The following is a 17,672-nucleotide window of genomic DNA, read 5'->3' on the forward strand; positions in this document are numbered from 1 at the left end:
TTTTTTTCTATTGGAAAATGTTTCTTTACCTATGATAACTCCAAGGTGAGCAGAGCAAACCAAGTTGCCTTGCACAGCAGCATCTTGGGCAAATTTATGTATATTACTCATAAAATACTTGTAATATGCGGTCAATTTCTAATGTCAACTATTGACATAAAAGGAGCGAGCCTGTGTAGATGAAACGGTGAAGCATCAGACGTCTGTCCTCCGCACTGATGGACTGGCCTTTCAGGTCAATTGTCCTTTGATTTCCTCCTCCTCCCTCGGAAATCCGGCACCTTCTGGGTGCCCCTGGGTCTGCAGATTCATGGTGCCCTTCTCTCCCTCTCGTATCGAAATCATTTAAAACCTCCTTTAAATTCATCCTAATTGTATAGAGGAGAAACCCGAGTCATTGCAAAGAACCACGGAGGGAAAGAAAAGGACTATTGATGAACTCCTAAGTGCTTGTGCTTAGTCGCTCAGTCAAGTCCAAGTCTTTGAGACCCCACTGGACTGTAGCCCTTTAGGCTCCTCTGTCCATGAATTCTCCAGGCAAGAATACTGGAGTGGGTTGCCATGCCCTCCTCCTGGGGATCTTCCCAACCCAGGGATTGAACCCAGGCCTCCTGCATTTTGAGAGGATTCTTTACCAGTTGAGCTACCGGGGAAACCCCTACTATGTGCTTACTAGACACTTTATATGATGCTGGGGAAAAGGGTTCCCTGCTTGAATGCTGCTTCCCTGGCAAATAAATGACATTCAATAAACATTTTTAAATGGAAAAACACAAGAATACAGTTTTACAACGTGAAACTGTTATCATGCCCTTATCAAGACGAGGGAACGGAAATGTAGAGAAGTTATATGACTTCCTTAAGGCTAAGTTCACCCAACGCGCCAACATTTAATCGTCTTTCCTCTTAACTGTTTAAGTCTTTGCCTTGCTTCCTGTGTCCTAGGGGTTTTGCTCTTTGCCTTTCAAAGATAACACAAGCTAAATTGACTACTAGATATACACCAATGGCTGCAAAGGTATTAACAGAACCCGTTCCTAGCCGCCAGCCCTTTTCCAGGGGTCTTTGAATTTTAATGCCAACCTTCTGGGGACAGTGTAAACTCACAGAAATGGCTCCCTGGAAATTTCATGCTGTTGAGGAGAGATTTTTATTTTGGTACTTTAGCGGCATTAAAAATATATATATTCCACAGCAGATATTTTCCTGCAGTGGATGTTTCCATAAAGGAGTCTGGATGCTTCCACAGAAAGACGCATTTCACTTACAAATTCAACTTCAGCAGCGTTTGCCTTTATCTGATCCTATATTATGAGTACACGATTGATTCATTCGTATTAGCCCCTATCATGATAGATGACTTGTAAGAAACAGAAATTGGCTCCTCCCCCATTCTCCGCCCCTACCCCCCCACCCGCCCCGGATCCTCTGATGCTTCAGAGTACGGTCTAAAAACGGAGGCGCCTTTGGAAAGGATTTACACGTTAAAATATGGCTCCGTGATTTTCAACGCACAGACCACAAACAGCGCTAGAGCCCGAGAAGTATTTAAAACAGATCACATCCTGAAGTTGGAGGGCTGCAAGAAAAGTACAAGTCGTCCAGGCCAGTCTGCAGAGGTTGTTCGGGCTTCCGCCCTGCCAAAAAAAAAAAAAAAAAAAACGGGCAGGCGACACGTCGCGACGAAATCTCAGCGGCAGAAGGGGAAGAGCATCACCTGCAGTTCGAGGCGTGGGAAACGCGAGCGGAGGAGGCCGGCGAGGAAGCCCGCCGGAGAGGTGCGCGCCGCGGGGCCGCTCAGGTGCTGGGGCTCGGCGGCGCCGGGGGAGACGCGGCGCGGTGGAGAAGGGCGGACGGTCAGCCGTCGGGACCGCAAGACACCGCTGCGGCGGGGAGGCCGGCCCAGCCTGTCCGCTCGCCGCCGCTACTGTCCGGGAGGCGGACCCCGCGGGAGCACCCGGGTCCGGGGCGCGGGGCGGGGGGCGAGGCGGGGCGCTGACGTCACCTCCCCTCCCCCGCGGCCTCCGGGAGGGAGAGAGGGAGGGAGGAGCGCCGAGAGAGGCAGCAATCCGCCGCAGTTGCCGGCCGCAACTCCCAAACTCCGCGGCTTGGTTGCCCGGACAAGTCCCGACAAACTTGGTTTCTCCCCGGCCCTCGCGCACTCGCCTCCTTTTTTCGCTGCTCAAGTTTTTTCCCCCAGGACGGTAAGCCTCCGGAGATGCGGCCACCTGGGCGGCGCGGGCGGATCGCAGCCTCGCTGGGGACATGGTGAAGATCGCAGGGAAGAAGCAAAGTTGGTACTTGAGACACGGCTTCTAACAAACATCCAGATAGCGTGGGGATTACGCAGCTGTCGGCACTTTAAAGCAGGGCCCCGAGGACTCGGCTGGACGGGTGAGTTCCTTCTTTCGTGCAAGCCTTTCTGTCTTTTTAAGTTTAAACAGAAATGAAATAATGTGAGGGTGCTTGACTGGTACGGGGAAGCGTGTGCATCCTACCGGCTTTCCGCTTGGGGAACAGCACCCTACCACCCCCCACCACCCCCAAAGGCTGTGCTTAGGCTCGGGAATCAAAGATCAGTATGCACAGGTTTTGAAATTCGTGAAATACTTGCAGAGCACTGTTCAAAAGAACTTGAAAAGCTACGCCGTTTGTGCATTATTTCGAATGTAACTTATTATAGAAATGGTGCCCGGGGAGGGCGCCTCCGTGCCGCGTGATCCGCAGTGGCGCAGCGCCCTCTAGTTCGGACACCCGGCGAAGCGCGCGCTCCCTGCGGGGTTCCGCGCGGACCGCGAACTTGGACCTGCCGGGTGCTCATGGAACGTGGGCGTGAGGTCCCTGGCCGTCACCCTAGCCTTCACTTACCATCCACTCCGGCCCATTGTGTCTAATTTACAAATACCAGCGTGGGTGAACTGGATACAGAAGCGGTGCTGGCATTAAGTGTTTTTTTTTTTTTTTTTTTAATTTATTTAATTTTTGGGAACCCACCCCCCATCCCCCTAATGTCCCAGAACCTATGGGTACTGAGTTAGGGAGGACTGACTATTGAGAGGACAAACGGGGAGCTTGAACTCCATCTCTCGTTCATGTGAAGGTAATTAGAGGGTAGCTAAAAGGCACCTCCTTTTCGTTCCTTTGGGGCTAAAGGATCAGTTAAAAACGTGGCAGCACCGGACTCTGAAATCTACATCTCTGGCTCTTGGCTGTTCCTCTGGCGACAAAGTGCGACTTCTTCCAGGCAGTTAGGTTTCTCAGTGGACCTGGCCGGCAAATCGGGATTCCCCAACAGATGTTTGGTTCAAGTAAGCGTTATTATTTATTAATGAATAGTAATTTTTTTCTCCAGGAATTCTTTTGCGCCATTTCAAAATCTTGTGATTGTATGTTATGGGATGGTGTCCTTTTAGCCTTTTTACTCACCCCCTCCTATTTCCTAACCCCGCATACTGCCCCTACAAACTGTTGGCGTTCGCGTGTGGCTGTTTGGTTTAGAGTTAGAATTCGGCCCGGGGCACCAACGATATGAGCTTGGAGATCAGGTCACCTGCTTCCTAGGTGTTTCATGTATGAAGCTGACCTGTAACCCCGGGAGCGCTTTGCGCAGTTATGGCCGTAGCCAAATGTTTGGATGATGATGTTTGTTGGATGTGTGAATTTGTGTGTATTCTAAATAATACGCCGGGAATACACTACATACACTTAGTGCCGCGAATCAGCACACTCATTCTGCAGGCGTGATTTCTCCTTCCCAGCCACGACCTGGTAGACACTTTTTTTCTAATCACCGTCTTTGAGATGGCGTAAGAGTAGGCTGCATTAACTTTGAACTAAGGCAGTTCCCTCTTTAACCCTAGACTCCCTCGCCCCCATCGGCCTGGTAGTTCCTCCAGCAGTCCCCTCCACCGGTTCTGGGGAAATCATCTCTCTTTGTCCTCACAGTGTTAACGTATTCTAGCTCCACAAACTTTCCGAGGTCACGTCCGCCCTCTTCCCCAGGCTGTTTCTCTACGCCCGGGAGCATTCCGGGCTGCGCTGAGCCGGCGCCTGGAGCTTTGCCCGCGCCGAGGATGGGCTCACAGCCCCGGGATACCCCGACTGCGCGCTCGGGCTAGCGGAGGTGGGGGGAGGGTTCCCCGAGGTTTCCCCTTCTCCCTAAAGAACCTGGAGTTTCACGTTATACTGCGTTCAGGCTTTGCGGGGTGTACTCACCGGGTGGGAAAGAGCACGAGGCGGCACAAGCTGCCTTTTGTCCCCGCAGCCCTGGGGATCCGGGGGCGTGCGCCGGGGGAGGCAGGCCTTGGGGTTCGTAACCCGGGCCTGAGAGGTTCCGCGGTCTAACCTCTGCACAAAGAGGTCGCGGAGGAAGCGTTTTCACTTTCCTGGGGTTTCAGTGTAGATTGAAGAAGGAAGTAGATTCCCATCAGACTGCATTCCTTTTCAGACCTTTTTTAAGACTTGATTCCGCCGAGCTAGGGCAGACCGGCAACCACGGCATTGAAATGCAGATTTAGGAATTCCCTCAAGGTACTCGGAAATCTAAAGGGGGGGGGGGAGGCGTGGGAAGCTTTTTCTTTAAACCCATAGCTGACTTTTTTTTTTTGGAGCTAAGCTAATGTTTCCCCTCTCCTAGCGGGGAACATTCCATGTTAATTCCTTGCACAAATGTGTGCTGGCCATAACTAACCTCGGCGCTAGAGCGATTTGTTTTTTCCTCGCGGTGTCGCTAGATCTTCCTGGGCATTCACTGATCTCCTGGCAAGGAGCCGGTCGCTGTAGCGGCCGGGAGCTCCCTGACCCCTTGGCCAGGCTTCGCGGCCCCGGGGGCCCGGCGGGCTGGGGGATGTCCGGCCGCCCGGGGGAAAGTAGGGTCGAGAGTTTCCGTGCGGGAGAAACGAGCGCCGGCGCGAGCGGGCGTGGCCGGGAGCGGAGGGATATCCCCCGCGTCCGGTGCGTGAGCCGCGCGGGTGTCTGCGCCGGGCGGCCTGGAAGAGCGGGGCGCGCGCGCGGGCCGCCGGGCGCTGCCTTGGAGTAGGGGCGCACGGAGAGCGCGGGCAAGCCGCTCGCTGGGACACGATGCAGCGCGGCGGCCCCAGCCAGGCGCCCGGCCGACCTGGACCCCGCCCGGGGGCGCGCTGAGGCGGCGAGGCGCGCGCCCCCGAGAACTCTGTGGCGGCCACTTGGGGCCAACTTTGCTGTAAGTTGGAAGGAGGCCAGAAGGGACCCGGGGACTGTGGGCGAGGGGCGCGGCGGCGCTCGCGGTGCCATCGCCGGCCAATCGGTCGGGCACTTTGCTGCTGCGGGGTTGGAGGGCTTCCACCCGGCTCGGCGGGGGTGGGTCGGGGGGACTCCTGCCCGGGAGTGTCCAGCCCAGGATCGTGCCCCGCCGGCTCCTGGGAACGGAATGGAGAGAAAGAGACCCCCCGGATGGGTGGTAGGTGCCCAGCCGCCTGCTCGTTGGGAAAGTTCAGGGCAGCCCCCGGGGGTTCGAGCGGGTGGCGCGGGGGAGGCGGAGAGGCGGGAGCGGGCAATTCGCGACGTGACCTGCCTGGTAATCACCGATCCAAGCGCTTGGATCGGCCGGGCGGGTGGCCGCCCCGAGCCGCCCCGGCTCTGGCCCGCGGAGCCATTGCTGGAAATCTGAGCGGCGGCTGCGGCGCGGGGCTCCGGGCGCCCGCGGGGCCGAGAACCTGCGTGCCGGCGCCTGGGAACTCGGAAACTTCACGCGCGCGCTCCGCGCTCTCTCCGCTCCGGTAACACGCGTGTCTGCTGAGGACCTAGCCGATCTCGCTCCGCGGCTGCTGCTTCCGATTTGCGAGAGATTTCACGGCGTATGTGTGATGGGAGGAGAAGCCAGCTACTGAGGGATGAGTTTTTGAAATGGAGTGGCCGGTTTCCTTGGATGTTTTGTACCCTGGCGGGGTGGCGGGGAGTGCTGCCATGAGGTTTGAGTGGTAGCTGGTTGAAGGTAGTTAGAATAGGTGCGGTTGAGAAATCTCCGGACTAAACATTTGCAATTGTGCTGTCAGGGTGTTTCTAGCTTTTTTGGAAGTGAAACTTTAAGGTCTTTTTTTTTTTTTTTTTAAAGGAAGAGATTCTGCTTCTTTCTTGCGTTTTTTCCCTCTAACTGCTTTCCTCTAGGAAGCTAACTTTCTTTAGTCTCTGAAGATATTTTTGTTCCCACGGATGTGAACTGCGGAGCTTTGAAGACAAGGACGCAATTGTATGCATTAGGAAAGTAAACTCATAAATATTTTCTATGCAGTTAGAGGTGTTTTTTTTTTTTTTTTTTCCTTTCTTTCCTCATGTGTCTGAACTGTGGTTTCATTAAATAGCTTTTGTTAACCAACTCCCTGGTGCCCAGTAGAGGAGGGGTTTTTTTGTTTTTTGTTTTTAAAAAGCTTGGATATTTACAGTGATTATGAAAATTGGAAAAGATCTGAAATGCAAGTGATCTTCAGTTATTTATGTATTTTTCACAAAAGCCGATTCTTAAGGCTTCATACGTTCAGAGTTAGGTTTCAATAGTTTTAAGAAGATAGTTGCACGTGTTAAAACTGGATGATGGTGCTGTTATTTCAGTTTACTCTTGGTTGTGCTTCTCCAGCATATCCAGTACTGCAGTTACTCATAAAATCCAAGTACATGGGTGTTTCTCCAGCTGTATAGATTAATTTTGATGTTTGGCTTTGCCTTCAGTGTTTTCTGACAGCTCTAGTTCCACAAGTGGAACTACCGTCTCCCTTTCTTTTCTATGGGGTCCCCTGGTGGCTCAGAAGTTAAAGCGTCTGCCTGCAATGCGGGAGACCTGGGTTCGATCCCTGGGTCGGGAAGATCCCCTGGAGAAGGAAATGGCAACCTACTCCAGTATTCTTGCCTGGAGAATCCCATGGACGGAGGAGCCTGGTGGGCTACAGTCCACGGGGTTGCAAAGAGTCAGACACGACTGAGCAACTTCACTTCACTTCACTTCACTTTGACTTTTCTTTTCTATAGGGCTGCCCTGGTGGCTCAGAATCTGCCTGCAATGCAGGAGACCTGGGTTCCATCCTAGGCTGGGAAGAGCCCCTGGAAAAGGGAATGGCTACCCACTCCAGTATTATTGCTGGAGAACCCCATGGACAGAGGAGCCTGGCGGGGCTACAGTCCATGGGGGTCACAAAGAGTAGGACATGGATGAGTGACTAACACTTTTCTTTGCTATTTATTTAAGCTTTAAGATGGGTGAAAAGCGCTTAAAACATTCCATAATTTTTAAAAACAGTAATGGATATAACTTAGAGTTATGTCAAACATGGTGTTTAACACATTCATTGTAAGGTTTGATCTGAGCAAAGTGTGTGATTGTATACCTGTTTCTTGAAAAATGAATACCTTAAATGAGCCAAATTCTTTGGCATTCTGAAAGGAAGTAAGATTATTAGAGGACTTCATAAAATATTTCAGGCCTCCTGTATATGTATTCATTTGTGTCTTAATTAGTCACTAAAAGTACTTCTGGTAGCTCAGTGGTAAAGAATCTGCCTGCCAGACAGAAGACTGCCAGTTTGATCCCTGGGTGGGGGAGATACCCCAGAGGAGGAAATGGCAACCCACTCCAGTATTCTTTCCTGGGAGATCCCATGGACAGAGGAACTTGGCTGGCTGCAGTCCATGGGGTTGCCAAGAGTCGGACATGACTTAGTGACTGAGCGCACGCGCGCGCGCGCGCGCGCGCACACACACGTACTCCTAGTGGGTTCCCACCATGTTAATAGACCATTTAAATCCATGTTATGGACAGGTGCCAAAAGAGGACTGTAAAAATGATGTGCAAAGTAATACTGTTTTCCTTGCCCTGGTCCCATGCCTTGCTAGTGTATGTGTTTGGACTTAGCTCCTAAGTCATCTCCGAAGTAGTCATTTGCTTGAATGCTAGAAGTGAAAGAGATATTACAGATTTTTTTAACTCTCTTATCCCTGTTTCCCCACCCAAGTTTGGTTGATTTTACATGGAATCAGTAAACTGAATCAAATTAGTGCATTATTATTGCCTTAAATGTCTCCATGGCTTAATTTGTGGCCTAAAGGACCTGATTTAATAGCAGGAAGCTGGAAGGCTGGGTGTCTATTTAATCTTTATGAGTAGGAAACTGTAATAGGTAAGCTTTCTTTTGACCAAATTATATAGTTGATGAAGCCAAGGTATGTCTTTTTGTCTCAACTAATTGTTCAATTTGCAAGTGTTAGTTTGTCCTTAGGCACTGGTAAGGAGTGTTTGAAGTGAGCAATGCAGATGATTCATTTAACTAACATCAGTAAGTTGCTGTGTTTTCCTCTTCTCATGTCTGAAAGCAACTTTTTATTTGAAAAATCTATTGAATTAAATGAGGAATCTATTTCACAGCATATAAGTTTTAAAAATCATCTTTAAGTCTGAGATTTAATTATATTGGCCAAATTCTGGCTTACCTCGAAAGGTTTATTATATATGTGGAGATAAGTCTATAATTAAATGTCTTCTACAGACCACTTAGGAAAATCAGTAATTATTTAATTCTTATCTTCATAGAATGTTCAAGCATAATACTTCATAATAAGCTCACTGATCTGGCGTTGCCTGTAGCCACTTTGGAAGCATTTTGAGGTAGATGGTGACCCCTTTCTGAGCTGCTGGAAATTAGAGCCTTCTTCAGGGTACCTGTCTGCAGTACTGTTACTGGCCTAGTGGTTGTGCCTGGATTTTCTGTTAGGTTTACAGTAATGGAAGAGTTAATTTCCCATGTTATTCCTCCTTATCCCCCTCCCAGCAGCCTCCCTTCGGTCCTGCCTTCTGTTTTCCATCCCCGATCCTTGTCCATCTGTCCACTGATGAACCGAAACAACCGTGGGTCTCCTCTGTGCCAAACACTGAGCCAGATACAGTAAACAGTGGTGAGCAAAGCAGGTGTCCTCCTCTCAAGAAGCTTACAGTCCCGCAGGGGAGAAGGCCAAATGAACAGTGATCTCCAGCGTGATAAGAGAGATCCATCCGGGTCAGGGTAGTCCGTCATAGCACCTCAGTGAGCTAGGGATCTGGGATTGGGTGGGTAGTAGGCTAGGGTGAGGTCTGCAGGAAGAGGGAATCCAGGAGGGAATGGTTCAGAGAGAGGATATAGATGCAAAGCAAGTTGTAGAAATCCTAGCTGTGAACTTGATTTGTGGTTTGATGAATGGCGAGAAAAAAAGACCAAAGCATACCAGTTCTGGGTTGATAGTGCCACCCATCACCTCCATTTTTACTGAAAAAAAGTATAAAGATGGCTTAAAAGGATTTAGTATGCACCCAGAGATAAACAAGACTTGCCCATTCATTTTTCAGTGTTGAGAATGAAAGCTTTTACAATTACTGTCAGTGGCTGTTATAATTTATTAGAAAAATGCAGGGTTTTTTCCTGTTGTGAATGTCATCTGGAAGCTGTGAATTGGTTATAGCTGAGTAACAAGCAGGCTTTGTAAGACAGACAGTACTCTTTATTGACTCCTGTTAAGTGATTTTAGAGATCATTAAACATTGATTTAATATACAATATCTTTAAAAAGCTAGAGTCGTTTACATTCCTTATTGTCTTTTGACAACTTCATGACAGTCCTCTTTGAAAACAGTTATCTTCCTCACTGTTGAGACATCTCTAGAAGATGCTTTTAAATTGTGACCCTATTCAAATAGAACAGAAAGCTCTAAATTGCAGTAAGTTGAGTTCTAGTGACATTCTCACTGAGGTAGATAGAAGATAGGAGTATGATGAGGGAAAACACAAAATTCTTGAATATTTCTGTGTAATTTTATTATTGTATGTGCGATGGAGAGTCTGATCCTGCTTCCCTCTTAGAGGGCTGGAATGGCTAATGGTGTGCATAAGAGTTGTGACTTTGAATAATAAATATGCAACATTTAATAGAATGTATGAATTGCATTGTGTCGGGTCCCACCTAGCACTTGTGAATCTTCACTCAGAAGATTCAGATCTAAGTACTAGATCTGCATACTTGATCTAAAACTTAAGCAGTATGTTCTCAGCATGGGGCTGTGTTCTGTTGTGTGAAGCCTGTGTGGTCACAGGAATTGACTGAAACACGTTACATGGAAGTCTTGCTGATGAAGAAACATGAACGTGTTAATACCTGACTTCTACCAGAAAAATGATCTTTATTATATATGGATTTTCAGAAATCTGTGCTAAAGATACTTAAGCTTTCGACCTGAGGCCCTTTTCCCTAAAGGCTGAACTAGATAAATATTCTTTGTTTTCACTTTGGAAAATGCACAGAAGAAATCCTGGATTACTGTGTGTTTAAATAGTGTGATCACCTTCTAAATATAAAAAGTGTAGCCTTTGGCTAAAATGGTTTTTGGAGTTTAATTTTCATAAGCATGACCTCTGGGTAATAATGTACTTTTTAGATGAAATGGTATTGGTATCTTTCTAAGATTTTTTGTGTGTATGTGTGTGTGTGTTTGCGCTTTCCAGCTTTGCTATTTGTTTTACCTAGAGTAGTAGCCACAGGTTGTTTGATCATGGCATTTTAAGGTGAAACCTGAGTTCACAGTTCTTGGTTAAATTACAGTTAATCTCTTGGGCTACCCTGATGTCTCAGTGGTAGAGGATCTGCCTGCCAATGCAGGAGACACAGGAGAGAGGAGTTCCATTCTTTCTAAGTCAGAAAGATCCTCTGGAGAAGAATACTTCCGAAGTGGAATAATACTGGATCCTCCGCTCCAGTATTCTTGCCTGGAAAATCCCATGGATAGAGGAGCCTGGCAGGCTACAGTCCATGGGGTTGCAAAGAGTCAGACACAATTTAGTGACAAAGCAACAACAATATAACACTATCTCTTAGAAAGTGGATTTTTTTTTCTTTCTGATGAAAAGCCTTTCATTTAATAGTTTATTATGATTACAGTGGTATTCTGTTAGCCAAGTTTGCAGAGTGAATTCAGGATTTTAAGAGGTCTCTGTTATGAACATGGCCAAAAAAGTTGATTCCAGCTGTGGTGTGTTCCCTGAGAACTGCAGTGGGTGAGTTGTGAAGGGTGAGAGGTGATAGGAATCCAGCTGTGAGGGAACCGTGGGGGGCCTCAGAGGCTGCAGGGGCCGCTGGTCACGGAGATGCTGTGGGGAAAAACAGCTGCAGTGGTTTGACATCTTGAGCCTTCTCCTTGTGCCGTGGGGGTGTCCAGGGCACCCGTGGTGTAGGGATCTGCAGGGCACCAGCTAGTATAGATGGGTCATTTCGAAGTCCTCATGTTAGGATTCAGATGTTCAGAGAGATCTGTTTACTTACCGATGGCATTGTCAACCACTCTTTGTTGCTTCTGCCCCAGTGGCTGGTTCCTCTTCGTCTTCTGTCTCCTACATCTTCGAGGACAGCAGGGCTCTGTCCTTGGTTTTCCTTTCTTGTCTGTCAGTGTCCTCTTCACGGGTGAGCTCATTTAGTTTTCTGCTTTTAAATATGTTAATAGCATCTTCCACATTCTGACCACTGTCAGGCTTCTGTCTCCAGGAGTGGGCCTCTCGTGCATGTCTGACTGCCGACTGGAAGTCAATTACTTGGATAACAGTTGGCATTTTTGTCCTAACGTGTCCAAAGCTGAACCCCCGATTGTGCTCCCTAACATCTGCTCCTCCCTCAGCTCAGGCTTCCCTCTCTCAGAACCTGAAGCCCACTTCCAGCTCAGCACACAATCTCCAGGATCTTCTTGGATGTCTCCCCCTTTCTCTCCTCCCGCCTCTACCCTCCTGTTCATCAACGGGTCCTGAAATGGATCCAGAATGTCGCCCTCCTCCCCACCCCCTCCATGACCACATTTGGGGCAGAGACACCAGGGTCTCTAACCTGTACAGTGTCTACTGCAGTGTCTTCTAACTGGTCTCCCTCCAGCTTTTACCCCGGCCACCCTCCCTTCTTTTGTCCACCCTCGTACTTGAGCAGCCCTTTCACTTTGAGTTCAGTTCGGTTGCTCAGTCATGTCTGACTCTTTTCAACCCCATGGACTGCAGCACACCAGGCCTCCCTGCCCATCACCAACTCTCGGAGTTTACTCACTCATGTCCATTGAGTCGGTGATGCCATCCAACTATCTCATCCTCTGTCATCCCCTTCTCTTCCCACCTTCAGTCTTTCCCAGCATCAGGGTCTTTTCCAGCGAGTCAGTTGTTCGCATCAGGTGGCCAAAATATTGGCGTTTCAGCTTCAGCATCAGTCCTTCCAATGAATATTCAGGACTGATTTCCTTTAGGGTGGACTGATTGGATCTCCTTGCAGTCCAAGGGATTCTCAAGAGTCTTTTCTAACACCACAGTTCGAAAGCATCAATTCTTTGGCACTCAGCTTTCTTAATAGTTCAGCTCTCACATCCATACATGACTACTGGAAAAACCATAGCTTTGATTAGACAGACTTTTGTTGGCAAAGTCATGTCTCTACTTTTTAATATGCTGTCTAGGTTGGTCATAACCTTTCACTTTAGATTCCAGCATGTCACTCACCTGTTTTAATTTTGCTTGTAGTATTAATAGCATCCAAAGTCCTGCAAATCACCCTTTATCCATGAAGCCACACTGATCAGAAGAAATGATAAAGACATAATTAGCAGAGAATAGCAGATATCCCTTGCAGAAGAACTCCAAATGATTTATGTAGCAGAACTCTCTACCGCTGACTGGTGGACTGCCTAGTGACTTCCTTCCAAAGGGTACAGTAGGGAAAGCGGGGAGCGAGTCTCCCACTGCAGAGAAAGCAGACAAGCCCTGCGTCAGCCTGGTGACCAGGGTCAGCATCAGCACCGAGGCCATGTGATGAACATGGCCCTTCACCCCCCCACGCCCCCCCTGCTCAACCTCCCCTCAACGCATAGCCCCAGTCTAATCATGCGAAAAACATCCGGCGAATTCCAGTCCAGGGACAGTCTACAAAATACCTGATCAGTACGTCTCAAAACTGTGAAGGTCATGAAAAACAAGGCAAATCAGAGAAACTGTTACAGTCCAGAGGAGTCTGAGACAATATGGTGACTGAATATAACGTGGCTGTCTTGGCTGGGATCCTGGCACAGACAAAGGGCATTGGGACTAGACAGTGACTAACAGTGTGTTAATATTAGTTCATTAGTTGTGACAAGTGTACCATCATCAGGTGAGATGTTATCAGTGGGGAAACTGTCTTTGTAATTTTTCTGACAATCTAAAGGTATTGTAAAATGTCGGGCATACTTAAAGAAAGGATCTGCTTTGCTACTCTCCCCTCACCCACTGTACCAAGCCACCGAGGTCTGTCTCTTTGTGGTTTCTCTAACTAGCACTTCTCTCCCGGACATGACTTTGAGCTCCAGGGGCTATTTGGCACTGTCTGCAGACATCTCTTTTGCTGGGGCTGCAGGGAGGAAAGGCTGTAGGCTTTTAGTTGGGTGGAGAGCAGGCTTAATACCAAAGGATGCCTGGGGCAGCTCTCTGTCCCACAGCCCCTCTTCCCCAGTCAAGAATTATCTGCCCCGAACGTCAATACGGCTGAGGTTGAGAAACTCGTGTCATTTTTCCCTTTTCCTTCCATGGTTCTGACTACTGTGTCTATTTGTTTCTGTTTTATTTTTCTCCTTAGCACTCATCATCAGCATCTGATAGACTCTTTGTTTCCATGTTTGTTTGACTCTCACCAGGAACTGTACCTTCCGTGAGGAGTTGATAGTTTGGTTCACTTATGTATCAGCAGCATGTAGAACTATTCCAGACGTGGTGGTCCAGCACAGTGGTGCGTGCATGCTTAGTAGTATCTGACTCTTTGCAACCCCATGACCTGAGCCCACTAGGCTCCTCTGTCGATGAGATTTTTCAGGCAAGAATACTGAAATGAGCTGCTATTTCCTACTCCAGGGGATCAAACCCGAGTCTCCTGTGTCTCCTGCATTGGCAGGCAGATTCTTTACCTGCTGAGCCATCGGGGAAAATGGGTATGGTAGGTGTTCATTAAAGAGGTGTTGAATGAATCAAATAACGAAAGAAAAGTGAATTCATGATAATGTGTATGTGTGTGTGTGTGTGTGTGTGTGTGTATATATATATATGCGCTAAAAATTCACATAGTAAAGTGAAGGTGTAAACATTCCCCCAGCTGCCTATTCTCTAGAAGTTACTACTGTTAACAGTTTACTTCTTATCCATTCAGAATTTCTCAAATCATTTTTAAGCACATCCATGAACTATGCACGTATTTATCTCCCTTTCCTTTTTGCAAATGTAAATGGGATTGGTTTAGATGGAGGAGCCTGGTGGGCTGCAGTCCATGGGGTCGCTAAGAGTTGGACACGACTGAGCGACTTCACTTTCACTTTTCACTTTCACGCATTGGAGAAGGAAATGGCAACCCACTCCAGTGTTCTTGCCTGGAGAATCCCAGGGATGGGGGAGCCTGGTGGGCTGCTGTCTGTGGGGTCGCACAGAGTCGGACACGACTGAAGTGACTTAGCAGTTACTATATCTAGACTTCTTTACATGTCAGTGTATAGAGTACTGTCTTACTCTTTTTGATGACTCCATAATATTTTATTTGTAGAATAAAGCAAAAATTTTTGCAGTAGAATCCTGGATTGATATTTTGTTGTAAAGTGGATACTGTTGATAGTAACATTGTGTTCTAAAATAAAGGTGCTTGTGCAAACATCATCTTTTTAATGGTTCTTTAAAGCATTTTCTTTACATCTTATCCCTGGTTTGTAAATGCCTCAGAATCAGGATCTTTGCGTTTTAAAATAATTCTATGAGTTGTTGAATTCCATGTGCATAGCACAGTCTGGGCTTCCCTGGTAGCTCAGCTGGTAAAGAATCTGCCTGCAATATAGGACATGCCGGTTCGATTCCTGGGTCGGGAAGATCCCCTGGAGGAGGGATCGGCCACCCATTCCAGTATTCATGGGCTTCCCTCGTGGCTCAGATGGTGAAGAATCCACCTGCAGTGCGGGAGTCCTGGGTTCGATTCCTGGTTGGGAAGATTCCCTGGAGGAGGGCATGGCAGCCCACTCCAGTATTCTTGCCTAGAGAATCCCATGGACAGAGGGGCCTGGCGGGCTGCAGTCCATGGGATCACAGAGTTGGACACGACTGAGGGACTAAGTGCAGCACAGTAGTCTGTCTGCTTTCGGGTTCTCGATACCTGTAGGTTGAATCCAGTCATGAATCAAAGTTGTCACTTGTTTTGATAAAATCACCAGATTGTTGCATCCTCCTCAAATTTCCCTTGAGTATTAGATCTGTGGACCAAATTAAGAGAGAGTTTTGGGAAAAGATTGTCCTTTTGTTTAAATATCAGTTGTTCTAGAGGCCAAAAATCTGTCTGCTTTCCTGACTTGATCTGGTGAGAAGACGTGGTCACTAAAGAAGTTAGGCTGCCCGACTTCACCGTGATTCAGTATCAGTTAAGTGTCTAATTGCTTTCAGCATATCAGCTTTTTCCTTTTTTTCCCCTAATGAAATGACTCATGGGGCAAAGTTGGCAGTCGCTGAGGTAAGCTCCTCTGAATTTAAGTTGCCATGCTAATTCCCTGGCTGTTTGGCCAGCCCTCCAGCCTGCTGTTTCTCTCAGCTCGGGGAGCAGTCCCATTTCCCGGGTGTTCATTGGAGAGGTCCTTTTCAGGGCCACAGTCCTGTCCTCTTGTGAAGCTGCCTTGATTTACCAAGTGAATGATGTCGGCCCCTAGGGGAACAGTTGGTCTGAAGGTAGTTGTCCTGCTTCCCAGCCAGGCCCCAGCCCAGTGGTCTTGGCTGCCTTGCCGCTGGTTCAGGGCACCCCTTTCTCAAATGTGCTCTTTCCTCCTGCTTCACCCTTGGACTCTCTGCAGTGCCTGTTACTTTGCTGATCCGGCCCCTCTTCATGTGATCGCTTAGATGATTTAGTTTTGCATGTGTTTGTGTTTTGTGTTCAGGGGACAGGTTATTCAGAGCCCTGAAGACAGTGGGCCCTCTGAGTACTGGTTGTGGGCAGCAGTCATGACACCCCAGTGCTGATGCCAAGATCCGCGTCCCTGGTTGAGAGAGGGCAGGTCCTGTTGGACAGCAAGCTCATGGTCTTCTCTTTCTGAACAGACTTTTTTTGGCTCAGTTTGTTGGTTCAGAAATGACCTCAGTATTAAACTTGATGATATAATTATTTTAATACCTTTAAATAGTTATATAGTGCCAAATGAGATGCTAAACCCTTGTATTATGTAGGGAGTGAACTTAATCATTCTTATAAAGAAATATAATTTTAGGATAAAGTTTGAAATGAGATTGTAAGCTGTCATTATGGGAGGTTATATAGAACCACCATTGAGAGTTTTTTTGGTTGTTCTGATTTAGTTGTCCGAAGCTTCTCATGCTCAGGATACTGTAATAGTGTTAAGTTCATGAGGTTTTGAGCACTTAATTTACTGTATACAAGGAAATGTAGGCTTCCCTGGTGGCTCAGATGCTAAAGAATCTGCCTGCAATGCAGGAGACTTGGGTTCAGTCCCTGGGTCAAGAAGATCCCCTAGAGAAAGTGAAGTCACTCAGTCGTGTCTGACCCTCAGCGACTCCGTGGACTGCAGCCTTCGTCCATGGGATTTCCCAGGCAAGAGTACTGGAGTGGGGTGCCATTGCCTTCTCCCCTAGAGAAGGGAATGACAACCCACTCCAGTATTCTTGCCTGGGAAATCCCATGGACAGAGGAGCCTGGTGGGCTACAGTCCATGGAGTCACAGAGTCAGACATAACTGAGCAACTGACACTTTCACTTTCACTTCATGTATTAAGTAAATGTAAACAAAGACTTCTCACATAGCGTAGGGGTAAAGAATTCTGCCTGTGAGTGCAGGAGACACAAGAGACGTATGGGTGGGGAAGATCCCTTGTGGAAGGAAATCGCAACCCATTCCAGTATCCTTGCCTGGGAAATCCCATGGACAGAGAAGCTTGGTGGGCCCCAGTCCGCGGGGTCACGAGTTGGACACACCTGAGCATGCACACACCTGTACCAAATGGAAACAGTCTTCACTGTGTACCTTTTTCAGTTCAGTTCAGTCGCTCAGTCGTGTCTGACTCTTTGTGACCCCATGGACTGCAGCATGCCAGGCCTCCTGTCCATCACCAACTCTAGGAGTTTACTCAGACTCATGTCCATTGAGTCGGTGATGCCATCCAACCTTCTTATCCTCTGTCGTCCCCTTCTCCTTCCACTTTCAATCTTTCCCAGCATCAGGGTCTTTTCAAATGAGTCAGTTCTTCGCATCAGGTGGCTAAAGTACTGGAGTTTCAGCTTCAGCATCAGTCTTTCCAGTGAACACCCAGGACTGATCTCCTTTAGGATGGACTGGTTGGATCTCCTTGCAGTCCAAGGGGCCCTCAAGAGTCTTCTCCAACACCACAGTTCAAAAGTATCAATTCTTCAGTGCTCAGCTTTCTTTATACTCCAACTCTCACATTCATACATGACTACTGGAAAAACCATAGCTTTGACTAGATGGACTTTTGTGTACCTTTTTAGCAGTCATAGTTGCCTTCCAGAGAAGGAAACAGCAACCCACTCCAGTATTCTTGCCTGGAGAATCCTGTGGACAGAGGAGCCTGGCGGGCTGCCATCTATGGGGTCGCACAGAGTCGGACATGACTGAAGTGACTTAGCATGCATGCATTGGAGAA

The 17,672-nt window shown here is 48.1% G+C and overlaps 1 protein-coding gene across 6 annotated transcripts in view; it reads left to right on the plus strand.

The window, feature by feature from the left end:
* The first annotated feature begins 2,257 nt into the window (after positions 1-2,257).
* FAT1 (FAT atypical cadherin 1) overlaps positions 2,258-17,672 on the plus strand; it is a 123,479-nt gene continuing 108,064 nt past the window's right edge. For 3 of the 6 annotated variants that reach the window (XM_006076178.4, XM_006076179.4, XR_329107.4), the window contains exon 1: positions 2,258-2,394. The gene's annotated coding sequence lies outside the window, so the exon portion shown is untranslated. Of the gene's footprint in view, positions 2,395-3,152; positions 3,309-5,009; positions 5,201-5,325; positions 5,438-17,672 lie in introns of those variants that run through there. The other 3 variants (XM_044938271.2, XM_044938267.2, XM_044938270.2) reach the window with 3 other exon arrangements.

This window comes from Bubalus bubalis, chromosome 1 (assembly GCF_019923935.1).
Source record: "Bubalus bubalis isolate 160015118507 breed Murrah chromosome 1, NDDB_SH_1, whole genome shotgun sequence".
Classification (NCBI taxonomy): domain Eukaryota; kingdom Metazoa; phylum Chordata; class Mammalia; order Artiodactyla; family Bovidae; genus Bubalus; species Bubalus bubalis.